This window comes from Bubalus kerabau, chromosome 8 (genome assembly GCF_029407905.1).
Source record: "Bubalus kerabau isolate K-KA32 ecotype Philippines breed swamp buffalo chromosome 8, PCC_UOA_SB_1v2, whole genome shotgun sequence".
NCBI lineage: Eukaryota > Metazoa > Chordata > Mammalia > Artiodactyla > Bovidae > Bubalus > Bubalus kerabau.
Genome location: NC_073631.1, coordinates 27,347,162 through 27,374,559, shown reverse-complemented (window position 1 = coordinate 27,374,559; position 27,398 = coordinate 27,347,162). Strand labels below are relative to the sequence as shown.

General features: G+C 38.1%; 1 long non-coding RNA gene across 1 annotated transcript in view; it reads left to right on the top strand.

The window, feature by feature from the left end:
- Positions 1–22,759, top strand: part of LOC129658978 (uncharacterized) — a 70,139-nt gene extending 47,380 nt beyond the window's left edge. Inside the window, exon 8 of the long non-coding RNA XR_008717652.1 lies at positions 22,637–22,759. This is a non-coding gene — a long non-coding RNA (uncharacterized LOC129658978). The remainder of the gene's footprint in view (positions 1–22,636) is intronic.
- Positions 22,760–27,398: the final 4,639 nt, after the last annotated feature.

Here is a 27,398-nt window from a genome sequence, read left to right as displayed (position 1 = left end):
AGTCTGCCCTCACGTGCAGTGTGTCTGGGAGACATGGAAACCTGCAAAACTCAACATAGTCCAGGTCCCCAATTAGTGTGTTTGAGGAAGCAGTCCAAGTCAGAACCCTTGAGCACAGGGATTTTCCCAACTCAGAACTTGCTTAGATGTCTCAGAATCTATCATTCAGGCCCGGAACCATTTCCAGTTTAAAATGTCACATACACGTACAGACTCACACATACCTAACGACAAAGGAAAGATGGTTGTCAAGATCATCCACTTGCTATCATCATTCCAGTAGGAAAAGAAAATATCTTTCCCAATAAAATGAAACAGGCACTGCACTTTGACCCTCTGGATGTTTACCATATTCAGGAAATTATTTGAAAAATGCTAAATGTAGAATAGAAAATGTTGAGTAGTTTTACATGTGGAAGCGGTGGCTTCTAACAGAGAGCACAAATATCTAAAGCATTTTCCATTTATATCTAAGGCAGAAGTTTCTTGGAGGGGTAATTATAAGCAAATTGGGAAGATAAGGCTGTAGACTCATGCTTGCTTCTGGCTGATGAAGACTGTTCACATAAAATAAAAGGATCTGAAGATCAAAGGCAGTAAGAACAACTGGTGCATGAACAGTGACTCTTACACAGAGCATTTTGCACAAAAGACTGTGAGTGTCCTTTTCAGCCACAGCTGGGCATGTGGAGAGCAGCAACATTAGTTGCTTCTTTGAATATCAAGTAGTCATAGCCATAATATTCCATGCTTGCATAGCCAAATACAATGATACTGGCAGCTTCCCTTGTTCTTACCACCTAGCTATTATAACCTTTCCATATTCTTTCTGTACACATCCACTTCATTTCCAATACAATGACCACAGGCGCTCACCATACACCTCCCCACCCCTGGCCAAATGTGTTTGTCAGAGAGTAGTGACGTCAATGGGACTAAGACGGGAAGTTCAATTAAAAAACAAAGCAATGTAGATGCTTTATGAGTTTTACAGAGAAGGCAAGAAATTTTATATCTGCTCTGTCCCTCAGGCTGGTTGTAATTTCAGCGTAGAGTGGAAATGGTCCTGAGAAATTATTGATCTTGACTTTTACCAGGCCTTTCAGTAAAGCAAAGGTAGCAAATAATGTCATGCTTGAAGTTGGTGAAAAAATATTTGCAGTCATGGTTGTAAGTTGGGGCCAAACTCAGGAGCACTGAACCCAAACACAAAAGCACCCTACCTTGCCTTTTTCCAGTCTCACATAATATTTTTATTTGTTTAGTTTCACTGATGAGATTTCTAGGTCAGTTAACTAGTACTTCCTGTGAACCTGTCTTGATGTTTTATCAGGTCTTACCCAAAAACACATGCTTGTTTTGAGTCCATGTGCTGACAACTACTTAAATGCATCATTCCTTATTTATTGCAACCTTTGCCTGTGCTTTCATCTTTTCAAAGATTTTGCATGATCCTTTGGAGTAGGTTATTTAGAAAAATGGATGAATGGATGAGGTCTAACCTTCTGGGGAAAAAATATAAGTGTCCCATAAAAAAGAGCAAATATAAACCAAACAGAGGAGAATTGGCCAAAAAAATAAAATAGTTTACTGCTATGTAGAAAACTAGTGCATTTTATTTATTTAAGCATTCATTCAACTGTGGCTAGAATTACATATTTGCATTATAATATAAGCTCTGAATGAATTTATTCCTAAAGTGGGAATACCAAAGAAAGTCATTTCAGTTTATGAAATTACCCTTAGCACGTTTATTTGTTCTCTCTCAACTTGAAACCCACAAGTTTTTATTAAGAGCATGGTTCGTATTTCAAATAGCAAGAAATCTTCACGTCTCCCTTTCCTTCCCCCTCAAAAATAAATCTACAAAGCACCTGGATTTAGAAGAACAACCCAGATCTATTGCGATTAACTCTGAAAACTAGCAAGCACTTCCATAATAAAAATAAACAGTGCATACTGTAATCGATGAGGAGGCAACATCCCACACTGTTTATTGATTCATAAGGTTGAGATTAAAGTGGGATTCTTGCCCATGTTTATCAACAGGTTTTTTTTTTTTTCTTTCCCTCTCTTTTTAAGCAGTAAGTGAACCTGGAATCCCACAAACCAATCAATAAAGTTTAAAAGCTTCAGTGAGTCTAGCCCATAACAGGCCCTTGTTTGGAGGACATGCTCAAGAAACACATGTGCCTTTAAGAGGTCTTGAAAGACTTTACACCCATGGACCATTACCATTTCCAAACACCCTGCAGCATTACCAGCCCAACATATGCGGACTGTATATCACCATGACCCTCTCACTAAAGCCCTTTTGACTGCAGTGCTTTTAATACCCACTTTCTCAGCTGAGCTCAGGAGTGATTTGTTTTACATGCCACATTAATCCTTTCCACATTTTCTGGATGAGGCAACCACAATTCCACTTGTGAGGTGTTTCTAAAACACAGTTATAGGAATAAAGCAGCAGGGTCCCAGACTTGACAACTTCCCTCTAGGCAGCTGACAAAGTGGGCTATCGTGCCTCGGTTTAACTCTTCAAACGACCGTTTGTGCCTGGCCACTAGGGTGGGCCAGCTTTCCAGGCCAGTAGGAAGCCCCATTTATTGAAGGCAATTTACTCTCAATTAAAACACAGTAGGAATCTTCATAGACATAATGCCTTCTTGATACTATGCATATTAGTAACATTAAAATCAAGAATAAATGGAAAAGCGCAGTAAAGACAAAAATACATAAAACACACCTCAGGAAAACCTAAGAAAGTTTCTACATCACACTCTCATAGTTGTAAGGAGAGAGCTTCCCCCCACCCCTTTTTTTAAATAAATGGGCAATTAGCGTTCAAAGCACAGGTTTTTATTATGTGGTAATTTTACAGTTTTGACTTTAAAGGCAACTTACCCACCCCCACTCCCCAAATATATTCTAAGAGCAGTGAACCTCTGCTGCATGTATTTATGAACTTTTCTACATTTTTAATGTTCATTGAATGTAAGTAATGAAGGTTTTGAAATTTCAGGTTGTCAACAAGGCTAACTGACTGGACCGACCCATTGTTTAAAAAAAAAATGTTTCTACATGTCAGCACTTGGCTGATTTTATTAACTTGTTAGTATTATGCTCCCCATTTTATGTGCTAAAATCTAACTGTACAAGGAACTTGAGGCCTAAAATTATGCCTTTATCCAGTCCTAATTTATTGTTCTTCCGTCATAAATTTTATTTGCAGCTTCAATGGTCTGAAAAAAGCAATAAATCATAGTGAGGTGAGTTTTACGTAGTTTAGATTGAATTCCTTATTTTCGCTTGAAAAAATTAATCCAATCCATTCCTTCTGGTGTCATCATCCTTTGGATAATAGTATGTCTCAAGGCAAGAGATCACTTGAATCAAAGAGATTTTTTTTTTTAAGCTACAGGATAACAGTTATACATACTCAGGTGATAAATGTTTTACATCATATGAGGAAACTGATGTCATGTTTACAATATAGAGTTATGTCAATGAGAAAAATACTCTGTTTCTTGTCCCAGGTTGTTTTCCTTAGATAATCAGGACTATGATTCTAGTTTTTCTGAAGAAGCCGTCTGAAGAATGATGTACTAAGACTTTGTGTCTATGTGTGTTAGTCACTCAATGGTTTCTGACTCTTTGCGACCCCATGGACTGTAGCCTGCCAGGCTCTTCTATCCATGGAATTCTCCAGGCAAAAATACTGTAGTGGCTTGCCATTCCTTTCCCCAGGAGCTCTTCCTGACGGAGGGATCCAATCCGGGTCTCCAGCACTGTAGGCTGGAGATTCTTTACCATCTAAGCCACAAGAGTTTTCCTTGCCACATGCTGAAACCGTGGTTGCGAAACTGTGCCTGGCATAACACAGGTGCTCATTAAATATCTGGCAAATGGATGATGGGTTCAAACATACCACTTAACATTCTAAACAATGGTCTAGTTTATAACAATAATGAAACAACACTTCAGCACTACAATGTCTAAAAATATGAGCTATTTCCTAGTGATCTTTAAAACAACAACAAAAATCTGATCAAGTGAGGAGAAAAGCATGACACTGATTAAAATCTCATTCCCCTTTTTTCTCCCTACACATATTCACACAGACACATACCTGCCCCACCCTTACCAGAGACAGTACTTTAAAAAAATTAACATTTACTCAAATGTAGAAAGTCGAATTAATACTTAGCAGATAATTTAAACATTTTTAGAACTCGAAAAGTTTACGTGAATTGGTCAACGATTGACAGAACTAGAAATGTTTTCATCTAACTGTGTTTTAAAACTGATTTTCAGAAATGACTTGTAGCTTTTGGAACTCCTGTCTCAACATCTAGAATCATCTCAAAATGAAAGGATGATTAAAAAAAAAAAATCCCTGAGTGTAAAGTCAACTGTTTTAAACTTTATTTCAAATGGTATGCTTTCAGTATCTTTAAAGAAAAATTTCTAGATTACTGTCTTTCTCTAAATTGCTATTTCTTTAACAGGATCTAGAATTTCTTGGCTAGCTTAGAATCATAAAAGCACTGGATTTTTACCCTGCTTGGGCATTTGCTCATTTGAGTTTGGGTTCACATTTAGTTATATCCACTGAAATTGCCCATTCCTCTTTTGCCATTGGGCATTTTTTCAATCTTAACAAAACCAAGTCCATATTATAGGCCTGCTGGCCAACATTCCAGGTAAATGAACGGTTTTAAAGAAAAATGGTGCTATTTTTCAAAAGCCTGACATTTAAAAAAATACAAGTCCAGAATTGAAGCCTTCAATAATTTTTCCATGCCTATATGCTACAAGAAGCAAATGGTTACACAAATGAATACATCTGGGATTATTTTCAAGCTGTTATTCCCCACCAGGGAAAATATTTAGAAATAAGGCTTGGTCTTTGTGCTGGAACTACAAAGAGGCCAGCCATCTTGATGCTTTTCCAGATCGTTTAATGATTTTCCTCATATTGTGTGGTGGCTTTACTGCCCTGTTTTGTATGCCTTCCCGTTCACTGTTGGTAACCATTTATGCTGGGTATGTTCCAATTTCTAAATCTGTTTTGTGGCATTTATAGCCTGCAGCTAATAAGACCATTCAGTGTTTTTTTATATATATAAAATATTAAAAAATATACTTTACCATGGAAAGCTAGAGGAAATGATTCAAAATTTAAAAACAGCCTTATTAAAGGATGGAGTAACTTTGCCTTTAAAATGTTAAGTCAGGGTGACTGTGGTTGAGAGGTGCCATTCTGCTTCTAGAGTCCAGGAGATGTAGTGTTGGGTGTGTGTGTGCATTTTATATGTATATGTAGGTATTATATGTATACATACATATATGATGCAATAAGCATATGTACGTTTTATATATATAAAATAAGTACAAAAGGAAATGGTAATTCATATATGTTACTTTGCAACCTCTGACTTTATAAGACAGAGCCTCCAACAAATATGCATATGTATCATAAATCCTGGTGTTATTTTCACTCGGCTTGGATTTTAGAGTTTTTACATTTTTAGAGTTTTGCCTTCCTATGAATTTTATATAAAATGAAAATTATTTTATTTTTAAGATGCATAAATACTGTATATCTAAAACACTAGAACTTCTACAATTAACTCCAAATTAAAGCATAAAATATGATTGTCATCATTAAGGTAGTCTTTTATTCAACATATGTCTAAGGAGATCATGTTAATCAGACTTTTATTGCCTTTTTCAATTCAATGTAAATTAGATGCTTAACATATATTTCCTAACTTCAAATATATTAGAGTTTATAAATTACTTTGTTTTCTCATATTTAGAATGTACATTACTAAACTAAAATTTTTCATGATTTTCTTTAACCTACAAATTGCAAGTGATTTGAGACTATAATCATGACCAAAGCCTGAATATAAGCTAAAATCCTCTGAAAACATAGTTAATTCCTTTTTAATATTATCTCTGTGAATTTCAATTTCAACATCATGGTATCTTTTGGAAATAAAGTTTTTTGCAAGAGGTTATAAGCTCTAATTGTTTGAGGGTACAAATCAAGCAGATGATGGGTTGGTTGACATTAATATAGTTCATCCATTTCCACATTCAGAGTTCTGTGCAAGAGGAAATCCTTAACTTTGACCCACAGGAGGGAAAGCTGAAAAACCTTGTCACTGAGAAGGATTTTTATGTTACTGAATAAGAAAACAACATTGATTTTTGGAAATGGGCATTATGATGCATAGGTCTACAGAAAGTGAAAGTGAAGTCGCTCAGTCATGTCCCACTCTTTGCGACGCCATGGACTGTAGGCTACCAGGCTCCTCTGTCCATGGAATCTTCCAGGCAAGAGTACTAGAGTGGGTTGCCATTTCCTTCTCCAGGGGATCTTCCCGACCCGGGATCAAACCTGGGTCCCCCACATTACAGGCAGACGCTTTACCATCTGAGCCACTAGGGAAGTCCACAGAGAGATCAACTAATTTTAGTGAGAATAATTTGCTGGTCTTTTAGGCTTGAAGGTTACCTTGAATGAGTGGTGTGATGCGTGCAAACAGGCAATGTTTGAGCTCTTGGATATTCATATTTTAACAACTGATATCAAATTGATAAGGTTTTACATTCATTAGATTAATTTTAATTTCTTTTTTCAAAGAAGACAACTTATTTAATTGCACCAAGTTACGTTTATATTAGTAATTTTTGCAGACATCTAAAAGCTTTAGGTGGTTTTGAGTTGATAAGTTCTTATTTTTCTGATATTAAAAGTATTAAATCATCACTTGAAAGCATTTACCAAGGACAGCAGAAATTTAGAGCATTCCTTAATCTTACTTTTCAAATATAAAAAGATTATATATATATATTTATATACAACATATATGTTTATCAGATCAGATCAGATCAGTCGCTTAGTCGTGTCCGACTTTGCGACCCCATGAATCGCAGCACGCCAGGCCTCTCTGTCCATCACTAACTCCCGGAGTTCACTCAGACTCACATCCATCGAGTCAGTGATGACATCCAGCCATCTCACCCTCTGTGGTCCCCTTCTCCTTCTGCCCCCAGTCCCTCCCAGCATCAGAGTCTTTTCCAATGAGTCAACTCTTCGCATGAGGTGGCCAAAGTACTGGAGTTTCAGCTTTAGCATCATTCCTTCCAAAGAAATCCCAGGGCTGATCTCCTTCAGAATGGACTGGTTGGATCTCCTTGCAGTCCAAGGGACTCTCAAGAGTCTTCTCCAACACCACAGTTCAAAAGCATCAATTTTTCGGCGCTCAGCTTCTTCACAGTCCAACTCTTACATCCATACATGACCACAGGAAAAACCATAGCCTTGACTAGACGAACCTTTGTTGGCAAAGTAATGTCTCTGCTTTTGAATATGCTGTCTAGGTTGGTCATAACTTTCCTTCCAAGGAGTAAGCATCTTTTAATTTCGTGGCTGCAGTCACCATCTGTAGTGATTTTGGAGCCCAGAAAAATAAAGTCTGACACTGTTTCCACTGTTTCCCCATCTATTTCCCATGAAGTCATGGGATCGGATGCCATGATCTTTGTTTTCTGAATGTTGAGCTTTAAGCCAACCTTTTCACTCTCTACTTTCACTTTCCTCAAGAGGCTTTTGAGTTCCTCTTCACTTTCTGCCAGAAGGGTGGTGTCATCTGCATATCTGAGGTTATTGATATTTCTCCCTGCAGTCTTGGTTCCAGCTTGTGTTTCTTCCAGTCCGGCGTTTCTCATGATGTACTCTGCATAAAAGTTAAATAAGCAGGGTGACAATATACCGCCTTGATGTACTCTTTTCCCTGTTTGGAACCAGTCTGTTGTTCCATGTCCAGTTCTAACTGTTGCTTCCTGACCTGCATACAAATTTCTCAAGAGGCAGATCAGGTGGTCTGGTATTCCCATCTCTTTCAGAATTTTCCACAGTTTATTGTGATCCACACAGTCAAAGGCTTTGGCATAGTCAATAAAGCAGAAATAGGTGTTTTTTGGAACTCTCTTGCGTTTTCCATGATCCAGTGGATGTCGGCAATTTGATCTCTGGTTCCTCTGCCTTTTCTAAAACCAGCTTGAACATCAGGAAGTTCACGGTTCACATATTGCTGAAGCCTGGCTTGGAGAATTTTGAGCATTACTTTACTAGTGTGTGAGATGAGTGCAATTGTGCAGTAGTTTGAGCATTCTTTGGCATTGCCTTTCTTTGCGATTGGAATGAAACTGACCTTTTCCAGTCCTGTGGCCACTGCTGAGTTTTCCAAATTTGCTGGCATATTGAGTGCAGCACTTTCACAGCATCATCTTTCAGGATTTGGAATAGCTCAACTGGAATTCCATCACCTCCACTAGCTTTGTTCGTAGTGATGCTCTCTAAGGCCCACTTGAGTTCACATTCCAGGATGTCTGGCTCTAGGTCAGTGATCACACCATTGTGATTATCTGGGTCGTGGAGATCTTTTTTGTACAGTTCTGTGTATTCTTGCCACCTCTTATTAATATCTTCTGCTTCTGTTAGGTCCATACCATTTCTGTCCTTTATCGAGCTCATCTTTGCATGAAATGTTCCTTTGGTATCTCTGAGTTTCTTGAAGAGATCCCTAGTCTTTCCCATTCTGTTCTTTTCCTCTATTTCTTTTGATCGCTGAAGAAGGCTTTCTTATCTCTTCCTGCTATTCTTTGGAACTCTGCATTCAGATGTTTATATCTTTCCTTTTCTCCTTTGCTTTTCACTTCTCTTCTTTTCACAGCTATTTGTAAGGCCTCCCCAGACAGCCATTTTGCTTTTTTGCATTTCTTTTTCATGGGGATGGTCTTGATCCCTGTCTCCTGTACAATGTCACGAACCTCATTCCATAGTTCATCAGGCACTCTATCTATCAGATCTAGGCCTTTAAATCTATTTCTCACTTCCACTGTAGAATCATAAGGGATTTGATTTAGGTCATACCTGAATGGTCTAGTGGTTTCCCCTACTTTCTTAAATTTAAGTCTGATTTTGGTAATAAGGAGTTCATGATCTGAGCCACAGTCAGCTCCTGGTCTTGTTTTTGCTGACTATATAGAGCTTCTCCATCTTTGGCTGCAAAGAATATAATCAATCTGATTTTGGTGTTGACCATCTGGTGATGTCCATGTATAGAGTCTTCTCTTGTGTTGTTGGAAGAGGGTGTTTGTTATGACCAGTGCATTTTCTTGGCAAAACTCTATTAGTCTTTGCCCTGCTTCATTCTGTATTCCAAGGCCAAATTTGCCTGTTACTCCAGGTGTTTCTTGACTTCCTACTTTTGCATTCCATTCCCCTATAATGAAAAGGACATCTTTTTTGGGTGTTATTTCTAAAAGGTCTTGTAGGTCTTCAGAGAACCATTCAACTTCAGCTTCTTAAGCATTACTGGTTGGGGCATAGACTTGGATTACCGTGATATTGAATGGTTTGCCTTGAAAACGAACAGAGATCATTCTGTTGTTTTTGAGATTGCATCCAAGTACTGCATTACAGACTCTCTTGTTGACCATGATGGCCACTCCATTTCTTCTGAGGGATTCCTGCCCGCAGTAGTAGATATAATGGTCATCTGAGTTAAATTCACCCATTCCAGTCCATTTCAGTTCGCTAATTCCTAGAATGTTGACGTTCACTCTTGCCATCTCTTATTATAATTTTGTACATACATATACCAACAGTGTATATACTAATAGTTCCTATTATTATGTTAATATTATTATTATTCATTTACAAAAACTAAATGGAATTTTAGGTCCAATACACAGAGATATGCTTCAAATTTTTAATTTTGTACTCTATTCTCTTAATAAATAAATCATGTTATTTAAGATTTCAGTCCTTATTGATAAAGTATTTAAGCTGTTTCTCAATTTTATCTATTAGAAACAATTCTTCATTGAGCATTCTCTCATAAACAATTTTGAATACTTAGATTTATATGGCTAATGTATAATTTTTGAAAATACCACTATTGGCTCAATGTTTATGCACATTATTCAATTTATTGATGCTAACAAATACTTTCTAAAAAACTGTAATAATTGTCAGAGGACACCTGTTTAATTACTCTAACACAAACATGAATTTTATCACAATTTCTTTTTTCCCTTTTCTCTTCCATTCTAAAACAATATAGAACATACACACCAATCTAAAAAAAAAATTTAGTGATAAAGTTATACATAATCAGATTAAAAGGCAATTTTTATTTTCTCTCTGGCCTCTTTCACTGTCTTTCCTCCACTCACTCAGCACTCTCTTCCCTCTCCACTGCTACCATCTCTGTGCATTTCCAAAGCTCTATTTAGGCATGTGTTCTTATGTATTTACTACCTGTCAGTCATAAATAGATCTTATTCTATATTTTATTCTACAGCATTCTTATCTTCCCTTGAAAATATTTTGGTTTGATCCCTGGATCAGGAAGATCCCCTGGAGAAGGAAATGGCAACCCACTCCAGTATTCTTGCCTGGACAATCCCATGGAGACAGGAGCCTGATGGGCTTCAGTACGTGGAATTGTAGAGAGTCAGACAGGATTTAGTGACTAAACAACAACAGCAGCTTGAATTTAAGGTTAATCTAATCAAACTACTGCACAATTGCACTCATTTCACAGGTTAGCAAGGTCATACTCAGAATCCTTCAAGTTGGCTTAAACAGTATGTGAACCAAGAACTTCCAGATGTTCTTGCTGGATTAAGAAGAGGCAGAGGAGGAGGAGGAAAAAGATGGTGGTGGAGGAGCTGGGTGGAGTACATCTCTCTCCACGGATACATTAGGAATACACCTTCAGACACAGAAGTGCATGCAGAACGCCAGCTGAGAGTGAACAGAAGGACCTGACCAGCGGGAAAGAATATATGGAAAACTCAGGAGGATGAAGGAACAAGGGGGGGAAACGGGAGTGTTAGTAGAACTGGACCTGCCCTCGGTGGGTGGGGGAACTGAAGCAGGGGTCTGATGCCCACACTGGGACAACTGTCTGAGTCAGAGGAGAAACATTTAAGGTTGAGAGTGAAACAGCTGATCTGTGGCAGCCTAAATGGAATGAGAATCAGACATTCCTTGCTGCAGCCTTATATACCCCAGATGGCACAGTGGCTGGGAGCTGGAGTTTAGGGATTGTGGAGCAATCCCAGGGCAAGGGCTTCTGTTGACTGCGAGGCGATGTGACAGATAGAGAGGATGTTAGAGAGGAGATTGTGGTGGGAAATGTCTGTGGAGGAGAGCCAGGCAGCCAAGAAAGTGAGGGGATACTGGTGAGTCACGTGTAGGGGGTGGAGCCATCACCATAGCCTCTCTCCCCCAAGATGCAGGCACTGGCAGCTGAACAAGAGAGAGGCTGGCCCATCAAACACCCAACACACTGAACTACAGAGCAGGACCCCTCCCAGGGTGCCCCTTGAAGTGCCTGACGTGCTGATCTACAGAGTAGGACCCCAGCCAGGGGGCCCCCTCTATGTGCCTGATGCACCAAACAACAGAGAAGGACCCCAGGCAAGGAAGCCCTCTAAGGGCCTGAAGGAGCGGAGCTATGGAGAAAGACTGGCCAAGGAGGCCTTCTGATCGCCAGCTACAAGAGGCTCGAAAAGAGACTCTGATAGGGCCATAACTTCTGGGGCGGAGGCAGTCTGTGTCCCAGCACACTGGGCGCTGCCAGGGTCCCTGCAAGCCAAGCAGCTGCGCCACCTTCACACTCAACTCTCACTGGGGCACAGCTGCCACAGGCAAAAAAGTCTTGTGCCTATGCGGGCAGGGTCACTCCTGTAGTGTCTCACTTTGCAACCCTGTGGACTGTGGCCTGCCAGGCTTCTCTGACAGGGAGCAGGGTTCTCCAGGCAAGAATACTGGAGCATACTGGCCAACACTGCTTGCCATACCCTTCTAGAGCACTATATTTCCTGCTGCCCTGGCCGCCAACTCCCCTGAGTACCTGGTGCTGCCAGAACCTTTGTGACCCAAGCAGCTGCACCACCTCTGCACCTGGCCCTCACAGGGGCAAACCCAAGTCCTCCAGGGCAGCCTCAGGAACTACCCCGCAGTGGATGACCTATATCCAGAGGTGGAAATAAAATCACACTGGGCACAGTGTGACTAAGGAAGAAGACCCAAAACCTTCCCACCAGCTGTACAAGTTGCAGATTAAATCCAAACGATCAACGAGGCAGACTCTCTGTCTGTGGAATATGTAAAAGGTCATTGAGAACTCTCACAAAAGAAAACACACTGGTTCTGATAGCTGCGGACATTGGAGGCAAGAACACAGAGGAGTAGGAGCAGATTAGAATCTGAGCAGCCCCCACAGCAGGTCCAGAGATCAGCACAGTGTCAGAGGGCATCCTAGGGAGGTGAGGTGGACTGTGATCCCAGGAGGGAAAGGACTCTGACAGCAGAGACTCAGGAAAAACATTTATTATTCTTATGTTTTGACTTGTTCTATAGATTCTTTTGGATTTTCTTTTCTTTTTTTTTCCCCTTTCCCCCCACTCTGTTGTAGTTGTCAATTTTATTGGCACTATGAAATCTAACCAATCCTTTGAGCTTTTTTTTTCCTTTTTTTTCTCAGTCACATTTTTTATTGTTCTTATAAACCTCTGCCTCTATGTTCGGCTTTTGCAGCTCTGGGGAGTTTGTTTTCTTTTCTCTCTCTTTGTAATTTTAATTTTTAAATGTATTATTATTTTTTCTACATTTATTCTTGTGCTTGCTTTTCCTACTATTCTTTTTCCCTTGAAGTTAATTTTTAATATATAAAAATCTTCTTTATCTACCTCTATTTAACTATGCATATCTATTCTTCCTTTCTTTCCTTTAATCTCAACATATTTGTTAGTCTTATTTTCATTGCTTTATACCCCAGTTGGCACCTTGATTTAGTTTTCTTTTCCAGTTTGTGCTTTAATTAGTTTTGTTCTGGTAGACATAATTTTTGGTTCCCTCGGTTTGCCAGGTCAATCTATTTTACTTTATTTTTGTTGGACTGTTTTGATTTTGCTTATGGGTGTATATGTATGTGTGTACATTCAATCACACTTTTTATTCTTGTTATAAACCTCTGCCTCTGCATTGGGCCTTTGCAGTTCTGTGGAGTTTTCCTTTTTTCTTTCTTCCATTTTTTTTTCTTTTCTCATTTTTATAATTTTAATTTTTAATTTTCTTAAACCTATTATACTTTTTCTACATTTATTCCTTTGTTTGCCTTTCTTACTGTTCTTTTCCCCTTGCAGTTAATCTTTAATGTATATAAATCTTTATCTACCTCTTTTTAAATTTGCATATCTATTTTCTTTCTTTCCTTTCCTCTCAACATATTTGTTAGTTTTGTTTTCATTGCTTTATTCCCCAATTGGCACCTTGCTTTAGTTTTCTTTCCAGTTTGTGTTTTAGTTAGTTTTGTTCTTAACTGGTAAATATAATTTTTGATTTCCTTTGTTTGCCAGGTCAATCTATTGTACTTTATTTTTGTTGAACTGTTTTGACTTTGCTCATAGGTGTATATGTATATGTGTATATTCCATTATTTTAATTATTATTTGCCTGATTTTATAACTGCCATTTGTCTGGGGTTCGTCTTTGGTTTCTTGTTTTGGGTATTTGTTTTAATCTCACTTAATGCCTTAACAAACCACTTGTGGAATCTTCATTCCTGAGCAGAGATTAAGCCCTGAGCCTTTGGAGTGGGAACACTGACTCCAAGACTCTAGAGAACTAACCAGAGAACTAACCCTAGTGGGTATCAAATAGTGAGAACTCACACAAAGGAAACCAGTGTAATACTAGACCTGGCATCACCCAACCACCAATAGCACCCTGTGCAGGATGCCTCATCTAAACAACAAACAAAACAAAAATACAAACCCAATCATCAGCAGACAGAATTACCACCTCACTCAGCCTTGCCCATAAGAGGAAAACGAACAAACAAAAACTTGGCATAAATCTCATCCTATACAAAGCTTACACAAACCACTGGACCAACATTAGAGGGCAGAAACCAAAAGGAAGGAATTCAACCTTGAAGCCTGGGAAAAGTGAAAGTGAAAGTGAAGTCACTCAATTGTGTCTGACTTTTTGCGACCCTGTGGACTGTAGCCTACCAGGCTCCTCCATCCATGCCAGGCAAGAATACTGGGGTAGGTTGCCATTTCCTTCTCCAGGGGATCCTCCTGAACCAGGGATCGAACCCAAGTCTCCTGAATTGCAGGCAGACGCTTTACCCTCTGAGCCACCAGGGAAGCCCCTGGGAAAAGGAGACATCAAACACAATAAGTTAAAAACATATATATAATGAGAAGGCACAGAAATACTACACAAATGAAGGAAAACAAACTAGAAACACAGAAGTCCAAATAAATGAAGAGGAAATAGGCAAACTACCTGAAAAAGTATTCAGAATAATGATAGTAAGTAAAGATGATCAAAAACCTTGAAAGCAAAATGGAGAAAATGCAAGAATCAATTAACAAAGACTCAGAAGAATTAAAGAATAAACATGTAGAGACAAACAACATAATTACTGAAATTAAAAATACTTTAGAAGGAATCAATAGCAGAATATCTGAAGCAGAAGAATGAATCAGTGAACTGGAAGATAAAATGGTGGAAATAACTTCTGAAGAGCAGAATAAAGTAAAAAGAATGAAAAGAACTGAGAATAGTCTCAGAGACTTCTGGGACAGTATCAAACGCTCCAACATTTGAATCATAGGGGTCCCAGAAGAAGAAAAGAAAAAGAAAGGGTATAAGAAAATTTTCAAAGAGATTATAGTTGAAAATTCCTCCAACGTGGAAAAGGAAATAGTCAATCAAGTCCAAGAGGCACAAAGAGTCCCATACAGGATAAACTCAAGGAGAAACACGTCAAGACACATACTAATCAAACTAACAAAGACTAAACACAAAGAAAGAATATTAAAAGCAGCAAGGGAGAATCAACAAAGTAACATATAAGGGAAATCCTATAAGCTTAACAGCTGATCTTTCAGCAGAAACTCTACAGGCCAGAAGGGAATGGCAGGATATATTTAAAGTACTGAAAGAAAAAAATCTACAACCAAGATTACTGTAACCCAGCAAGGCTCTCACTCAAAATTAATGGAGAAATCAAAAGCTTTTCAGACAAACAAAAATTAAGAGAATTCAGTAACACCAAACCAGCCTTACAACAAATGTTAATGGGATTTATATAGTCAAGAAATATAAGAGAAGAAAAAAGTTCTACAAAATCAACCCCAAACAATTAAGAAAATGGCAATATGAACATATATATCAATAATTACTTTAACCACAAATGGATTAAATGTTCCAACCAAAAGAAACAGACTGGATGAATGGATACAAAAACAAGACCCGTATATATGCTGTCTAGAAGAAACGGACTTCAACCTCAATATACATATAGACTGAAAGTGAGAGGATGGAAAAATATATTCCATGCAAATGGGAAGCAAAAGAAAGCTGGAGTAGCAATCCTCACATCAGACAAAACAGACCTTAAAATAAAGAAGATTACAAGAGATAAAGAAGGACACTACGTAATGATCAAGGGATCAATCCAAGAGGAAGACATAACAACTGCAAATATATGCACCCAACACATGAGCACCTTACTACATAAGACAAACACTAACAGACATAACAGGAGAAACTGACAGTAACACAATAATAGTCGGAGACTTTAACATCCCACTCACACCAATGGATAGGTCATCAAAACAAAATTAATGAGGAAACACAAGTCTTAAGTGATACATTAGATGAGATGGATCTCATTGATATCTTCAGGACATTCCATCCAAATACAGAAGAATACACCTTCCTCTCAAGTGCAAATGGAACATTCTCCAGGATAGACCACATTATGGGTCTCAAATCAAACCTCAGTAAATTTAAGAAAATTAAACTCGTATCAAGCATCTTCTCTGACCACAATGCTATGAGACTAGATATCAATTACAAGAGAAAAAAAAAAAAAAACTGTAAGAAACACAAACACATGGAGATGAAACAACACATTTCTAAATTAGCAACAGGTTACAGAAGAAATCAAAGTGGAAATAAAAAAATTTCTAGAAACAAATGACAATGAAAACACAACAACTCAAAACCTATGGGATTCAACAAAAGTAGTACTAAGAGGGAAGTTTAAAGCAATACAATCTTACCTCAAGAAACAAGAAAAACATCAAATACACAACCTAACATTACACCTAAAACAACTGGAAAAAGAAGAACAAAAAACCCCCCAAAATTCGTAGAAGGAAGGAAATCATTAAGATATGAGCAGAAATAAATGAAAAAGAAATGAAAGAAACAATAGTAAAGATTAATAAAACTAAAAGCTGGTTCTTTGAGAAGATAAACAAAATTGACAAACTTTTAGCCAGACTCATCAAGAAAAAAAAGAAGAATCAAATCAACAAAATTAGAAATGAAAAAAGAAAGGTTACAACAGACAATGCAGAAATACAAAGGATTATAGAGACTATTATGAACAACTATATGGCAATAAAATGGATAACCTGAAAGAAATGGACAGATTCTTAGAAAAGTTCAATCTTTCAAGACTGAACCAGGAAGAAATAATGAACAATCCAATTACAAGCACTGAAATTGAAGCTTTGATCAAAAATCTCCCAAAAAAAACAAAAGCCCAGGACCAGAAGTCTTCACAGGATAATTCTATCATTTAGAGAAGAGCTAATCCTTCTAAAACTCTTTAGAAAAACTGCAGAGGAAAGAACACTTCCAAACTCATTCTACGAGGCCACCATCACCCTGATACCAAAACCAGACAAAGACTACACAAAAAAAGAGAATTACAGGCCAATATCACTGATGAACATAGGTGCAAAAATCCTCAACAAAATTTAGCAAACAGAATTCAGCAACACATCAAAAAGCTCATACACCATGATCAATTTGGGTTTATTCAAGGAATGCAAGCATTCTTCAATATACACAAATTAATTCATGTGATACACCATGTTAACAAATTGAAAGATCAAAACCATATGATAATCTCAATAGATGCAGAAAAATCCTTTGACAAAATTTAGCACTCATTTATGATTAAAACTCTTCAAAAAATGGTCATAGAAGAACCTACCTCAACATAGTAAAGGCCATATGTGATAAGCCTCCAGCAAACATTCTCAATGGTGAAAAACTGAAAGCATTCCCCCTAAGATTGGGAAAAAGACAACAGTGTCCACTTCCTTGTCCACCTTTTCACTACTATTCAACATAGTTTTGGAAGTCCTAGCTACAGCAATCAGAGAAGAAAAAGAAATAAAAGGAATCCAGATTAGAAAAGAAGAAGTAAAGCTCTCACTGTTTGCAGATGACATGGTATTGTACATAGAAAACCCTAAAGAGAGTATCAGAAAATTACTAGAGCTAATCAGTGAATTTATTGCAGGATACAATATCAATACACAGGAATCACTCGCATTTCTATATTCTAACAATGAAAAATCAGAAAGAGAAATTAAGGAATCAATCCCATTCACCATTGCAACAAAAATAAATATCTAGGAATAAACTTACCTCAGGAGACAAAAGAACTGTACACAAAATTATAAGACACTGATGAAAGAAATCAAAGATGACATAAACAGATGGAGAGAGATTTCATGTTCCTGGGTAGGAAGAATCAATATTGTGAAAATGGCTATACTATTGATTGCAATCTACAGATTCAATGTGATCCCTATCAAATTACCAATGGCATTTTTCACAGAACTAGAACAAAAAATTTCACAATTCATATGGAAACACAAAAGACCCCAAATGGCCAAAGCAGTCTTGAGAAAGAAGAATGGAGCAGGAGGAATCAACCTTCCTGACTTTAGATTATACTACAAAGCTACAGTCATCAAGACAGTATAGTACTGGCACAAAAACAGAAATATAGACCAATGGAACAAGATAGAAAGCCCAGAAATAGGTACCCATGCACCTAGGGGTACCTTGTTTTTGACAAAGGAGGCAAGAATATACAATGGGGCAAATACAGCCTCTTCAATAAATGGAGCTGAGAAAACTGGACAGCTACATGTAAAAGTATGAAATTAGAACACTTCCTAACACCATACACAAAGATAAACTCAAAATTGATCAAAGACCTAAATGTAAGATCAGAAAGTATAAAACTCTTAGAGGAAACCATAGGCAGAACACTCAATGACATAAATCAAAGCAAGCTCCTCTATGACCCACCTCCTGCTGCTGCTGCTGCTGCTAAGTCACTTCAGTCGTGTCCGACTCTGTGCAACCCCATAGACGGCAGCCTACCAGGTTCCCCCATCCCTGGGATTCTCCAGGCAAGAATACTGGAGTGGGTTGCCATTTCCTTCTCCAATGCATGAAAGTGAAAAGTCAAAGTGAAATCGCTCAGTCGTGTCTGAATCTTAGCGACCCCATGGACTGCAGCCTACCAGGCTCCTCCATCCATGGGATTTTCCAGGCAAGAGCGCTGGAGTGGGGTGCCATTGCCTTCTCCACCTCCTACAGTAATGGAAATAAAAACAAAAGTAAACAAGTGGGACCTGGTTAAACTTAAAAGCTTTTGCATAGCAAAGGAAACTATAAGTAAGGTGAAAAAGACAACCCTCAGAATGGGAGAAAATAATAGCAAATGAAACTTCTGACAAGGGATTCATTTCCAAAATATACAAGCAGCTCACACAACTCAAAACCAGGAAAATAAACAACCCAATCAAAAAGTGGGAAAAGACCTAAACAGACATTTTTCCAAAGAAGACATACAGATGGCTCACGAACACATGAAAAGATGCTCAACATTGCTCATTATTACAGAAATGCAAATTAAAACCACAATGAGATATCACCTCACATCTGTTAGAATGGCCATCAACAAAAAGTCTACAAACAATAAATGCTGGAGAGGGTGTGGAGAAAAGGGAACGCTCTTACACTGTTGGTGGGAATGTAAATTGATACAGCCACTATGAAAGACAGTATGGAGATTCCTTAAAGCACTAGGAATAAAACAACCATGTGACCTAGCAATCCCACTCCTAGGTATATACCCTGAGGAAACCAGGGTTGAAAAATACACATGCATCTCATTGTTAATTGCAGCACTATTTACAATAACTAGAACATGAGAGCAACCTACATACCCATCGACAGCTGAATGGATAAAGAAGTTGTGGTACATATACACAATGGAATATTACTCAGCCATAAAAAGGAACACATCTGAGTCAGTTCTGATGAGGTGGATGAACCTAGAACCTATTATACAGAGTGATGTGAATCAGAAAAAGAAAGATAAATATATTCTAATGCATATATATGGAATCTACAAAAAAAAATGGTTCTGAAGAATTTATTTACAGGGGAGCAATGGAGAAACAGACATAGAGAACAGACTTATGGACATGGGGAGAGGGGAGGAGGGGGTGAGATGTTTGGAAAGAGTAACATGGAAACTTACATTACCATATGTAAAATAGGTAGCCAACAGGAATTTGCTGTATGACTCAGGAAACTCAAATGGGGCTCTGTATCAACCTAGAGGGGTGGGATGGGGAAGGAGATGGGAGAGAGGTTCAAAAGGGAGGGGATATATGTATACCTATGGCTGATTCATGTTGTGGTTTGGCAGAAAACAGCAAAATTCTGTAAAGCATGTATCCTTCAATAAAAAAAAAATTAAAAAGAAAAGGCAGAGGAATCAGAGATCAATTTGCCAACATCTGTTGGATCACAGAAAAAAGCAAGGGAATTCCAGAAAAATATCTGCTTCATTGACTAAAACCTTTAATTGTGTGTATCAAAACAAACTGTGGAAAACTCTTCAATAAATGGGAATACTAGATCACCTTACCTGAAACTGCTGAGAAATCTGTACACAGGTCAAGAAGCAATAGCTAGAATTCAACGTGGAACAACAGAATGGTTCCAAATTAGGAAACAACTATGACAAGGCTGTGTATTGTCTCCCTGTTTATTTAACTTATATGCAGACTACATTGTGTGAAATGCTGGGCTAAATGAAGCTCAAGCTGGAATCAAGATTGCTGGGAGAAATATCAATAACCTCAGATACGCAGATGACACCATCCTAAGGGCACAAAAACAAAGAGGAACTAAAGAGCTTCTAAATGATGGTCAAAGAGGAGAGTGAAAAAGCTGGCTTAAAATTCAACATTCAAAAAATTAGGATCATGGCATCCAGGTCCCATCACTTCACTGCAAATAGTAGGGGAAAAAGTAGAAGCAGTGATAGGTTTTATTTTCTTGGGCTCCAAAATCACTGCAGATGGTGAGTGCAGCCACTCATATGAAATTAAAATATGCTTGCTCCTTGGAAGAAAAGCTATGACAAACAGCATATTAAAAAGCAGAGACATTACTTTGCCAACAAAGGTCCATATAGTCAAAACTATGGTTTTTCCAGTAGTCATGTACAGATGTGAGAGACCATAAGGAAGGCTGAATCCCTATGAATTGATGCTTTCCAACTTTGATGCAACATGGACAACAGACTGTTTCCAAATAGGAAAAGGAGTATGTCAAGGCTGTATATTGTCACCCTGCTTATTTAACTTCTACACAGAGTACATCATGAGAAACGCTGGGCTGGAAGAAGCACAAGCTGGAATCAAGATTGCCAGGAGAAATATCAATAACCTCAGATATGCAGATGACACCACCCTTATGGCAGAAAGTGAAGAGGAACTAAAAAGCCTCTTGATGAAAGTGAAAGAGGAGAGTGAAAAAGTTGGCTTAAAGCTCAACATTCAGAAAACGAAGATCACGGCATCTGGTCTCATCACTTCATGAGAAGTAGATGGGGAAACAGTGGAAACAGTGTCAGACTTTATTGTTTTGGGCTCCAAAATCACTGCAGATGGTGACTGCAGCCCTGGAATTAGATGCTTACTCCTTGGAAGGAAAGTTTTGACCAACCTAGATAGCATATTAAACAGCAGAGACATTACTTTGCCAACAAAGATCCATCTAGTCAAGGCTATGGTTTTTCCAGTGGTCATGTATGGATGTGAAAGTTAGACTGTGAAGAAAGCTGAGCGCCGAAGAATTGATGCTTTTGAACTGTGGTGCTGGAGAAGACTCTTGAGAGTCCCTTGGACTGCAAGGAGATCCAACCAGTCCATTCTAAGGGAGATCAGTCCTGGGTGTTCTTTGGAAGGACTGATACTCCAATACTTTGGCCACCTCATGCGAAGAGTTGACTCATTGGAAAAGACTCTGATGCTGGGAGGGATTGGGGGCAGGAGGAGAAGGGGACGACAGAGGATGAGATGGTTGGATGGCATCACCGACTCGATGGACATGAGTTTGAGTGAACTCCGGGAGTTGGTGATGAATAGGAAGGCCTGGCGTGCTGCAATTCATGGGGTCACAAAGAGTCGGACATGACTGAGCGACTGAACTGAATGTTGGTGCTGGAGAAGACTCTTGAGAGTCACTTGGACAGCAAGGAGATCAATCCAATCAATCCTAAAGAAAATCAGTCCTGAATATTCATTAGAAGGACTGATGCTGAAGCTGAAACTCCAATACTTTGGCCACCTGATGTAAAGAACTATAAAGTTTAAGTAAGTGTTAGTCGCTCAGTCATGCCCAACTCTTTGCAACCCCATGGACTGCAGCCTACCAGGCTTCTCTGTCCATGAGATCTTCCAGGCAAGGATACTGGAGTGGGTTGCTATTTCCTTCTTTGGGGGATCTTTCTAACCCAGGCATTGAACCTGGGTCTCCTGCACTGCAGGCAGATTCTTTACACTAAGCTACAAGGGAAGAGCTGACTCACTGGAAAAGACCTTGATGCTGCTGGGAAAGTTTGAAGGCAGGAGGAAAAGGGGATGACAGAGGATGAGATGGTTGGATGGCATCACCAACTCAATGGACATGAGTTTGAGCAAGCTCAGGGAGATGGTGAAGGACAGTGAAACCTGGGTGCTCTAGCCCATAGGGTCACAAATAGTTTGACAAAATTAAGCGACTGAACAAGACTAGGCCACACTCACTGCTTATATTTCAAAATTTTTTCTCAGTCTTATCGTGTTTAATTTGCGAACAAAGAAAAGCAAAAGTCTATTTTCTCTGGAAATTCCTTAAATTTTCACATTAATTTAGGAAATATGGATACTTTTAAATATTTTGAAGTTTTATTATTCAGCAAGATAATATATATCTCATTAAAGATCTTTATAATATCTCTTATTAAAGATAATAACTATTTTTTAAAATTTACTTGTAGGTATGTTATATTTTTATTAATTGTGTAAATGGAGTATATATTTTTTATGTAACACTTTGTCGAAGAATTAATTCTGCAAATATTTATTGAATATTTGAAATTTAGTATAATTTCTAATAAAATCAACAGCTATTTTGCCTTTCTAAACAAATTATCATATAATCTACAAGTAATTAAATTTTTGTTTCATTTTTTTGTTTTATGCATTTACTATATGTTGACTACTTTATGGAATAAATAATACCGGTGACAACAGATACCCTTATCTTAATTCTAACTGTGATGTTTAAGTCTCTGTGTCAAATTGACAACCATAAGGGATGCTCAGACAGCTGGCTAAACATTATTTCTGGCTGTGTCCTTGACAGTGTTTTTGGAAGAGATTATCATTTCAATCAGTGGACACAGGAAAGATCTACCCTCACCAATATGGATGGGCATCATCTAATCAATTGAAGGCCTGAACAGAACACAATGGCAGAAGAAGGGTGAATTCTCTCTCTCTCCCTGAGCTGAGATGTCCATCTTCTCCACTTGGAGAATATTTTTATAAAGGTGAGCTTTTAATCTGGCTATTTAACATAAGGTGAAACTTGACACAGGACCATTATCGAGGCTTACATACCAGAAAAAGCAAAAGATTTAAGTCACAGAAGATTTGCTGGGAAGTACAAACTCAGGGTTGACAAACAAGGAGCGATGCTTGAATAGAAGACTAGGGGGCAACTTCTAAGGACATTTATGCAATACTAATGCATGGGTAAGCTCATTTTAAAACATCTCAAATTACCATGTAACACAATTAAACCATTCTTTTAGAATAATAACAGACTGTACAGAAAGTCACTTTACAAGGAGAGAAACAGGACAGTATCTCAAAATGCTGGTGAGAGATAATGAGGGCATATAGCAGTGACACAGAAGCTAGAGAATATGAATTCAAAGTGCATGAGTGACTAATGTTATGCTTAAAGAGAATCATGGGAGGGAGAATGAAGGACTGATGCTTGAGTGAATAGATACCTGTTAGTGCAATTAACAGCAACAGGGAATGCAGTGGGAGGAGGGAGCTGGAGAAAATGGTAAATTTATCTAGTAGATACTGTGAGAACAGAGCCAGGCATCATTGTAGGAATATGACATTGCTCAGAGAAGGAAATGGCAATCCACTCCAGTATTCTTGCCTGGGAGATCTCATGGACAGAGGAGCCTAGAGGGCTCCAGTCTGTGGGGTCGCAAGAGTCAGACATGACTTAGTGACTAAATCACCACCATCTCTACTCGTGGAGCTCCCATAGTGAGTGGCAAGAGAAATACTAGAATGTGCATTTTTGCATTTTTTTAAAATTTTATTTTTAAACTTTACATAATTGTATTAGTTTTGCCAAATATCAAAATGAATCCGCCACAGGTATACATGTGTTCCCCATCCTGAACCCTCCTCCCTCCCCATTCCATCCCTCTGGGTCGTCCCAGTGCACCAGCCCCAAGCATCCAGTATCGTGCATCGAACCTGGACTGGCAACTCGTTTCATACATGATATTTTACATGTTCAATGCCATTCTCCCAAATCTTCCCACCCTCTCCCTCTCTCGCAGAGTCCATAAGACTGTTCTATACATCAGTGTCTCTTGCTGTCTCGTACACAGGGTTATTGTTACCATCTTTCTAAATTCCATATATATGCGTTAGTATACTGTATTGGTGTTTTTCTTTCTGGCTTACTTCACTCTGTATAATAGGCTCCAGTTTCATCCACCTCATTAGAACTGATTCAAATGTATTCTTTTTAATGGCTGAGTAATACTCCATTGTGTATATGTACCATGGCTTTCTTATCCATTCATCTGCTGATGGACATCTAGGTTGCTTCCATGTCCTGGCTATTATAAACAGTGCTGCGATGAACATTGGGGTACATGTGTCTCTTTCCCTTCTGGTTTCCTCAGTGTGTATGCCCAGCAGTGGGATTGCTGGATCATAAGGCAGTTCTATTTCCAGTTTTTTAAGGAAGCTCCACACTGTTCTCCATAGTGGCTGTACTAGTTTGCATTCCCACCAACAGTGTAAGAGGGTTCCTTTTTCTCCGCACCCTCTCCAGCATTTATTACTTGTAGACTTTTGGATCACAGCCATTCTGACTGGTGTGAAATGGTATCTCATAGTGGTTTTGATTTGCATTTCTCTGATAATGAGTGATGTTGAGCATCTTTTCATGTGTTTGTTAGCCATCTGTATGTCTTCTTTGGAGAAATGTCTATTTAGTTCTTTGGCCCATTTTTGGATTGGGTCATTTATTTTTCTGGAGTTGAGCTGTAGGAGTTGCTTGTATATTCTCGAGATTAGTTGTTTGTCAGTTGCTTCATTTGCTATTATCTTCTCCCATTCTGAAGGCTGTCTTTTCACCTTGCTAATAGTTTCCTTTGATGTGCAGAAGCTTTTAAGGTTAATTAGGTCCCATTTGTTTATTTTTGCTTTTATTTCCAATATTCTGGGAGGTGGGTCATAGAGGATCCTGCTGTGATGTATGTCAGAGAGTGTTTTGCCTATGTTCTCCTCTAGGAGTTTTATAGTTTCTGGTCTTACGTTTAGATCTTTAATCCATTTTGAGTTTATTTTTGTGTATGGTGTTAGAAAGTGTTCTAGTTTCATTCTTTTACAAGTGGTTGACCAGAGTTCCCAGCACCACTTGTTAAAGAGATTGTCTTTAATCCATTGTATATTCTTGCCTCCTTTGTCAAAGATAAGGCGTCCATATGTGCGCGGATTTATCTCTGGGCTTTCTATTTTGTTCCATTGATCTATATTTCTGTCTTTGTGCCAGTACCATACTGTCTTGGTAACTGTGGCTTTGTAGTAGAGCCTGAAGTCAGGTAGGTTGATTCCTCCAGTTCCATTCTTCTTTCTCAAGATCGCTTTGGCTATTCGAGGTTTTTTGTATTTCCATACAAATTGTGAAATTATTTGTTCTAGCTCTGTGAAGAATGCTGTTGGTAGCTTGATAGGGATTGCATTGAATCTATAGATTGCTTTGGGTAGTATACTCATTTTCACTATATTAATTCTTCCAATCCATGAACATGGTATATTTCTCCATCTGTTAGTGTCCTCTTTGATTTCTTTCACCAGTGTTTTATAGTTTTCTATATATAGATCTTTAGTTTCTTTAGGTAGATATATTCCTAAGTATTTTATTCTTTCCATTGCAATGGTGAATGGAAATGTTTCCTTAATTTCTCTGTTTTCTCATTATTAGTGTATAGGAATGCAAGTGATTTCTGTGTGTTGATTTTATATCCTGCAACTTTACTATAGTCATTGATTAGTTCTAGTAATTTTCTGGTGGAGTCTTTAGGGTTTTCTATGTAGAGGATCATGTCATCTGCAAACAGTGAGAGCTTTACTTCTTCTTTTCCAATTTGGATTCCTTTTATTTCTTTTTCTGCTCTGATTGCTGTGGCCAAAACTTCCAAAACTATGTTGAATAGTAATGGTGAAAGTGGGCACCTTTGTCTTGTTCCTGACTTTAGAGGAAATGCTTTCAATTTTTCACCATTGAGGATAATGTTTGCTGTGGGTTTGTCATATATAGCTTTTATTATGTTGAGGTATGTTCCTTCTATTCCTGCTTTCTGGAGAGTTTTTATCATAAATGGATGTTGAATTTTGTCAAAGGCTTTCTCTGCATCTATTGAGATAATCATATGGTTTTTATTTTTCAATTTGTTAATGGGGTGTATTACATTGATTGATTTGCGGATATTGAAGAATCCTTGCATCCCTGGGATAAAGCCCACTTGGTCATGGTGTATGATCTTTTTAATGTGTTGTTGGATTCTGATTGCTAGAATTTTGTTAAGGACTTTTGCATCTATGTTCATCAGTGATATTGGCCTGTAGTTTTCTTTTTTTGTGGCATCTTTGTCAGGTTTTGGTATTAGGGTGATGGTGGCCTCATAGAATGAGTTTGGAAGTTTACCATCCTCTGCAATTTTCTGGAAGAGTTTGAGCAGGCTAGGTGTTAGCTCTTCTCTAAATTTTTGGTAGAAATCAGCTGTGAAGCCGTCTGGACCTGGGCTTTTGTTTGCTGGAAGATTTTTTATTACAGTTTCAATTTCCGTGCTTGTGATGGGTCTGTTGAGATTTTCTATTTCTTCCTGGTCGAGTTTTGGAAAGTTGTACTTTTCTAAGAATTTGTCCATTTCTTCCACATTGTCCATTTTATTGGCATATAATTGTTGATAGTACTCTCTTATGATCTTTTGTATTTCTGTGTTGTCTGTTGTGATCTTCTAATTTTATTGATTTGATTTTTCTCCCTTTGTTTCTTGATGAGTCTGGCTAATGGTTTGTCAATTTTATTTATCCTTTCAAAGAACCAGCTTTTGGCTTTGTTGATTTTTGCTATGGTCTCTTTTGTTTCTTTTGCATTTATTTCTGCCCTAATTTTTAAGATTTCTTTCCTTCTACTAACCCTGGGGTTCTTCATTTCTTCCTTTTCTAGTTGCTTTAGGTGTAGAGTTAGGTTATTTATTTGACTTTTTTCTTGTTTCTTGAGGTGTGCCTGTATTGCTATGAACTTTCCCCTTAGGACTGCTTTTACCGTGTCCCACAGGTTTTGGGTTGTTGTGTTTTCATTTTCATTCGTTTCTATGCAAATTTTGCTTTCTTTTTTGATTTCTTCTGTGATTTGTTGGTTATTCAGCAGCGTGTTGTTCAGCCTCCATATGTTGGAATTTTTAATAGTTTTTCTCTTGTAATTGAGATCTAATCTTACTGCATTGTGGTCAGAAAAGATGCTTGGAATGATTTCTATTTTTTTTGAATTTACCAAGGCTAGCTTTATGGCCCAGGATGTGATCTATCCTGGAGAAGGTTCCATGTGCGCTTGAGAAAAAGGTGAAATTCATTGTTTTGGGATGAACTGTCCTATAGATATCAATTAGGTCTAACTGGTCTATTGTATCATTTAAAGTTTGTGTTTCCTTGTTAAATTTCTGTTTAGTTGATCTATCCATAGGTGTGAGTGGGGTATTAAAGTCTCCCACTATTATTGTGTTATTGTTAATTTCTCCTTTCATACTTGTTAGCATTTGTCTTACATACTGCGGTGCTCCTGTGTTGGGTGC